We start from the raw sequence: 7,488 nt of genomic DNA on the forward strand, positions 1-7,488 counted from the left end.
ATGGTAAATTTCTCTATCTTTTTTTTCCCTCTTTATAAGACTATATAAATATATATACTAGTTTATGTATATAAATAGGGGCTTCCATATAAGTTTTTGCCCTGGGCCCCCAAAACCCTAGGGCCAGCCCTGGCTCATCGTGATGGCTGCCCACCATGGTGACCGTAGAAACTAACATAGAAAAAGAGGTAGATATCTCAAGTGACTTTGTTCATTTACGTTGGGATAGACAAGTAACTACCTTTTCTATTTTAGTTTCTATGGTCACTATGGTGGCAGCCATGATAGACAGAAACAAAGGCTCACTGGTGAAATCCATGACTTGCTCTACTTCAACCTTATTGTTTTCTATATTTTGGATTTCCTATGGAATCATTGGTAGTCATGCAACAATATCCATGGCTTCGACTCTTTTCTTTCTTGTCCCGCACAATATAGTGTGTGATGAAGCTTCAATTAATAGGCTTGACTTTAGCAGTAGAATTTCTCATTAGAAGTTCTATTTTTAATAGACTATACCATAGATAATTTTCCCAGGATTCATGTCCTCCATTAATGCGAAAAAGATTGAATCTCTTGAGTCCCTCTTGGTTTCGACACGCAACATAATCCCGATCACATCCTGAGGCAATAGTAGAGTGAATAATTCCGAGAGTACTCCACCACAAGCATTGAAAGCACGTGATGTGCACTAGGGTTCCCGATCTACCGAAAGGTTCTGATAAACAACGAGTTGGGCATAGTCGCGACACAAATCGATCCGGCTTCTTGAACGCGCACACTCTTGAGCCCCGCAATCGCAGCACCACGTCTCCTCTGGTTATCACCCATGTTGAAATGCGGATGACCTCGCCGAGAAGGCTAATCCCTGTTTGCCAATCGAAGAACACAAACAAGAATGAGATAGAATATCTATACCTATACTAATTGGACACTTTCTACGAGCTCTCACGTTAACCAGAAAGATCAGACCATTGATTAGATGTGTCATATTATCGTGACCGTAGATTAATATTAACCGCACGTGGACTCTATCTAAAGCCCAACCAATATTGCAATTGGGCCCGCATATCACTTTTAGGTTTCATGCATGTATGTATGACAGGGTATATCAATCTCAGAAGGATTCCTCGTAGGAGATCGATCGTCCCCAAATCTCGACCGCCGTGGCGACGTCACCTGCCCATGCATATAGAAGCGATCAATCTCTGAATATGAAGGAGCACGCCGAGTCACCGACGGCACGATTCCGTCGTCACCAACGAAATCACTGACAGCCGTGTCCTGCACTACGCAACATCAAGCATGCAGTACGAGAGATCAGGGTGACGATTATGTGCAGTGTGCGTATCTAGATCGATGTACAATGAAACGATGCACATGACATGCACCAACAATCTGCTTGGTTTCGAACAGGATGGACCTTGGACTTGCAGCAGCTATCAACTTCTGGCACAATTATCCGCACCATCACCTATCGCAAGGAAGATGACTGCACGTATCCTCAGGTCCAACATATTTAATCCCCATAAGTATATTCTTTTTTGAATCTAGCAATGTATTATCTGAATAATATATATGCACTCCAATTTTGTTTTAGCATTTGGCATTTTTGAACAAATTGTACATGCATGTTGTTCCTTTATCACATAATTACAATTTTTTCTGTTAAGTTCTCTTGACAAAAAATATGTTTTATGTCATCCTTTATTTTTGAGATTGTAGATTTAGGTTTCGTTGGTTAGTGTTGGTTGGGAACTAATCCTTCATGCATGCAAACGGTGCGATAGATAATAAGCATGATTAATTAAATATTATTAAAAGACATGAAAAACGGATTAATATGATTTCTGAAGCAACTTTTCTATATTAATCTTTTTTGGAAAAAAAACATGCCGTTTATTTGTTTTGAAAGTGTGTGCGAGAAAAACAGGAGAGTAGAAGTTAGGAGAGTGAAGAAAAGAACACACTCTTAATGATTTGCCATCCTGGTGCACATATCATTAACTTAGAGGGCACCACCTGTCGTTGCCATGCAGTGGAGTGGACATGAAAATCTAAAGAGTTAGCAAATCTTTAAATTTGCCACACGCTGCATCCAAATTTATTTGAACAAATTAACTTTTTTAATAATATTAATTGTTATTGTAAATATTTTGTTGACAAGTAATATTTTTTACACCATTGGCAGCGAAATGACCAGTGCAGATGTAAACAATTCCAAAGGTTTCACAACAAGAAGAATACCATCAAGTTGAAAAGTAAAAAAACAAACACTCAACATCCGAAACATTATCTATGTTCAAGAGACTAACATTTCACAAAACATGGCAAGACTAGAACAAATTAAATCTCTTTAGATTTCCATGCAGTCAGGATATTTACCAATAATAGCCTGCAAAATATATTTATCTAGCAACCTGTAACTTCGGAGCATTATTTACTAGATGTAAAAATTATTTAGTTCGATCACATAAAAAGAACTTCATTATTTCAATGTTCATTTAATTTAAAAGATGTCTTTGGCTGAGCATATTACATTACCAATTGAAACACATGCAAGTTCGGGGATATATGCTCTGGATTGAGTGATTTCAACTAAAATAAACTAATATATGTAATGTATATTCATTATTAAATACACTGCATTCTTTTCAGCAGCATGTTTTATATATTTATTGAAAAGCCTAACAACACTGCCTGTATGTAGAGTATTCAATATCATCCACAAGAAAAAACCTACGTTGACATTCTTGAAATAGCGGAGCAGCGGGACAGGTATAAAAATTTATTATAGCAAATCAAATTTCCATTGTCTGCTAACTGCTATAATTTTTTAATAATAACCCGTGCAACACACGGGTTGGCGGCTAGTAACCAAAATTGCAGATGAATGATTAAGCTCACGAGTTGGGGTCTTACAAACCGATCTAGCGGCGAAACTGTTCTCGACAGAATAATCTAAGCAAAACCCCAAACCCTAAAGATGACAGTGGGTACTGATATAAAGAGTTTAGGGTCTTGCAACCCCCTCTCGACGCACCCCTAATGGGTACCAACATGATACATGGCCGAAAGGCCCAAATACGGTGACGCAACACCAGGACAGATTCTGGACGTCAACTTGTTCGGTCGATTCCTGTTGACTCGGAAAGAATTTGGACGTGGGACCAAAACCATTGGAAATTATATCTTCTTAGCTTTCCATCCATATAAAGAACGCCCCAATCCGAGCACGTATGCGACCTGGGCGCCCGTTTTAGTGCAGACTGGTGCTGTACTTCGAATTGCACCGAGTTCGACTTTGTTTGGGTCTCCACCTTGACTTGGACGTCCTCGATGATCCTCCATGGCTGTAAGTCCTTCTCCAAATGTCTCCTTGTCCCCTCCATTGTTCCTAATCACAATATAATCATTAGGTAGCAATCTATTCTCGAATTCGTACAAAGAAGAACGTAGGAACGAGCTCACCTCTAAAGTCAATTGTCGCGCGCGAGCTCTTGTTATCGGTCCTTGAATGACTATTGGAGGATTGTCGTGTGTATTCGAAGGAGTGATGTCCGCATCATCCTCCCCCTCTTGAATTGAAGTCGTCCTCGACTCAAGCTCATCTTCTTCTCCCAAGTATGGCTTCAAATCTGAAATATTAAACGTGGGACTAACCCCAAACTTGGGAGGCAACTCAAGTTTAAATGCATTATCATTAATATTCTCAGCAATTTTAAAAGGACCATCAACGCGAGGCGTCAACTTAGACTTTCTCAATTCTAGAAATCTATCCTTTCTCAAGTTCAACCAAACTAAATCACCCGGTTCAAGTATAACTTCTTGCCTACCTTTACTACCAGCAGTTCTATACTTTTCAGTCATCTTTTCAATGTTGTGCTTAGTTGTCTCATGCATTTTCAAAATAAATTCGGCACGTGCCTGAGCATCATTATGAACCCTCTCACTAGTAGGTAAAGGCAAGATATCAATAGGAGCACGAGGGTTGAAACCATACACTATCTGAAAAGGACTTACCTTGGTAGTAGAATGTGTTTCCTGATTGTATGCAAACTCCACATGAGGCAAACATTCTTCCCACATCTTCAAATTTTTCTTCAAAATAGCTCTCAACAAGGTACCCAAAGTACGGTTGACTACCTCCGTTTGTCCATCTGTTTGTGGGTGACATGTTGTAGAAAGCAATAGCTTTGTACCCAACTGGTTCCATAGTGTGCGCCAAAAAAGACTTAAGAATTTGCATCACGATCTGAAACAATAGTAGAAGGCATACCATGCAAGCGAACAATCTCATGGAAAAACAAATCAGTAATATGAACAGCATCATCACTTTTATGACATGGTATGAAATGCGCCATCTTAGAAAAACTTTCGACCACAACAAAAATGCTATCCCTCCCCCTCTTAGTCCTAGGCAATCCCAAAACAAAGTCCATAGAAATATCTGCCCAAGGAATAGAAGGTATAGGAAGAGGCATATACAGACCATGTGAATTCAAACGAGACTTAGCTTTCTGATAAGTGGTGCAATGTGCCACGAACCTCTCAACATCTTTTCTCATCCTTGGCCAAAAGAAATGCAAGGCCAAAACATGTTTCGTCTTCTTAGCTCCAAAATGTCCTATCAATCCTCCTCCACGCGCTTCCTGTATCAACAAAAGATGAACGGAACCAACTGGAATGCATAGACGGTTAGCTCTATAAAAAAATCCACCATTAATCACAAATTTGTTCCAAGTACGTCCCTCTTTGCCATTCAACATCACTTCTTTAAAATCAGGATCAAGCGCATATTGTTTTTTAATTGATTCAAGTCCAAAAATCTGACAATCAAGTTGGGACAAGAAAGTATAGCGCCTAGACAAAGCATTAGCAATCACATTATCTTTCCTCACATTATTCATGATCAGAGTGAATAACAAATTCTTTAGGCCACAAATAATGACGCCACGTCTCTAAAGAACGTACACGAGCATACAATTCCTTATCATATGTGGAATAATTCAAAACAGGACCATGCAACCTCTCACTAAAGTATGCAACAGGCTTACCAGCTTGCATCAAAACACCCCCAATGCCAACTCCACTAGCATCACATTCTAACTCAAAAGTCTTACCATTGTTTGGAAGTTGTAGCAATGGTGCGTGTGTAAACTTGTCTTTCAAAGTGTCAAACGACTTCTCCTGTGTCTTTCCCCAATGGAAGACCACCCCTTTTATTATCAACTCATTCAATGGTGCAGCAAAGGTGCTGAAATCTTTGACGAAACGGTGATAGAATCCTGCAAGACCAAGAAAACTCATCACCTGTGTGATGGTTTGGGGAACCGGCCAACTCTTTATGGCTTCAATTTTCGTCTCATCCACCTCAATTCCCTGTGGAGTAACAACATATCCAAGAAAAGAAACTCGTTCCGTGCAAAAGATACACTTTTCAAGGTTAGCAAACAATCGTGCATCACGTAAAGCATTAAAAACAGCACGTAAATGATCCATGTGTTCATCCAAAGACTTGCTGTAAATCAAGATATCATCAAAGTAAACTACCACAAACCGTCCAATAAAAGGCCTTAAAACCTCATTCATTAAGCGCATAGAAGTACTAGGTGCATTAGTCAAACCAAAAGGCATTACTAACCACTCATAGAATCCAAATTTAGTTTTGAAACCACTCATAGAATAGCGTCTAAGATCTCGTTTGTTTAGAGATACATATATGTACGGGCGTGCCAGTGTACCTAAATACACAATGTAAACAAAACATAGGGAACATGTTCTTTATTAATCTTAAAAGATCATAAATACAAATTCCCAATGTAATATATATGTATGCGCGCTCCATAACTGTCATTGGACAGATCTGACTTGTGCGATGTGGTCTCCTGGTTCCTGGGGCCTCGAGAAGCTCCCAGTTAATTACCTCCGCAGGTCTAGGCCTGCAAGAGAACCTCAGATTAAGCTGCTTGTGGTCGTCTCGTCGTCTTCGCTTCGCGTTCACCATGCATGGTTGTGATGATGATGTAGATGTGTGTGTGTGAGCGCCGGCAGCGATCCACGGCCTCGTCGGTCCGTGCGCCGGTGTTGGTAGCGTGGCCTTCGTATCAGCTTCGCCCGCCCTCCATCATCTAGCCTTGTCGGTCTTGAACAACGTGTCGATGTAGATTGTTGGTGAAGACATGCATGGAGTTGCGTAGCTTGAATGACTTGACGTCACAGCAGTTGCGTCGAGATTAGATTAGAGAAGAATCAGGGAATTGTTGGAGATGATCAGCGTGTGTAATAGCTAGATTTAATCACAGCTAACACCCCGTTGAGAAGGACAAGAATGAACAGGACTTGTTGCATGGCACTATAGCACTTTGATGATGTGTCGTCTTCCGATTGGTCGGCCATGTTGCCACTATAATTAGCTTAATTAGCATGCTTGCATTTGCTAACTTCCTGTCGCTGCCGCCACGCCACCGTGCGACGTGTGTGTATGCGAGGCCGACGGTCGTCCTGTCGTCCTTCGGGTGCTGCTGCCACGCGCCAGCCGCCAATCGCCGATCCGATCATGCGATGGGAGACCGCCGGCCGCCGGTCGCCGATATTTGTTGACGCAGATCGATAGCCGTCGTTACCCGCACGAAGTGCCACTGGCCGCTGGTCGTCCATAGCCGTCGTCGCCTGCACGGAGTGCCGCCGGCCGCCGGTCGCCATCTAATATGTAACCGGGCGATATTTGTTGACGCAGATCGATAGCCGCTGCCGTCATCCGGCGCCATAACACCAGCGCACACCGACGCGGCCACACGAGTGTAGTCCTCCATACTCTAGTTGATGCCTCTCCATGCATGCGTACGTACGTGCTGCATATGAAATAAGAAAGAAACTGATCTTAATTAATTTTACCTTGGAAGACCATCAATTCCATCTCTCTCCTCGTGCTCCCCTGCCGGACGCCGGTTCGTCCGAAGCCGCTCGCCACCGTCGGTGTGCTCTGGCCGTGCGCGCGCTGTCGCTCCGGTGCTGGATGATGGATGTGTTGATGACGAGGGATGGCTGCGTAGAGGATGGATGGTTGCGTCAAGGATGGATGGCTGCGTTGTGTGTTGATCGATGGGCAGATGCGTTGATGATGGATGGCTTGTGGATACTGGATGCGTTGGTGGATGATCCCTGGCTGCCGAGGGGTCGACGCCTTATATAGGGGCCTGAGGTTGGTGCTCGCCGCGTCCGCGCGCCGTTTCCTCCGTGTCAAGTTTGTTGCAGATAAGGCTTGATCGATCAGTTTGTTATCTGTTCATATCCTTCTTTGATTTTATCTCTTAGATTCTCCCGGTGTCAAATATCTGAGTTGTTGTTAACTTCTGGAGCATCGGGGAGATGGAGGCCCAGCCGCCCGCGCGTGCGCAGCTGGGTGGCAATTCCTTCATCATTATTTCTAATGATCATGGCTATCAGGTTCATCGTTCTAGCCGCTGCAAAAATGCCATCAAACAA

General features: G+C 42.5%; 1 long non-coding RNA gene across 1 annotated transcript; it reads left to right on the forward strand.

Moving 5' to 3' along the window:
- The first annotated feature begins 971 nt into the window (after positions 1 to 971).
- LOC127772146 (uncharacterized) lies at positions 972 to 3,028 on the forward strand. The gene is made up of 3 exons (XR_008017291.1): positions 972 to 1,343; positions 1,417 to 1,508; positions 2,711 to 3,028. It is a non-coding gene; the product is annotated as an uncharacterized LOC127772146 (long non-coding RNA).
- The last annotated feature ends 4,460 nt before the right edge of the window (positions 3,029 to 7,488 follow it).

This window comes from Oryza glaberrima, chromosome 4, assembly GCF_000147395.1.
Source record: "Oryza glaberrima chromosome 4, OglaRS2, whole genome shotgun sequence".
Classification (NCBI taxonomy): Eukaryota; Viridiplantae; Streptophyta; class Magnoliopsida; order Poales; family Poaceae; genus Oryza; species Oryza glaberrima.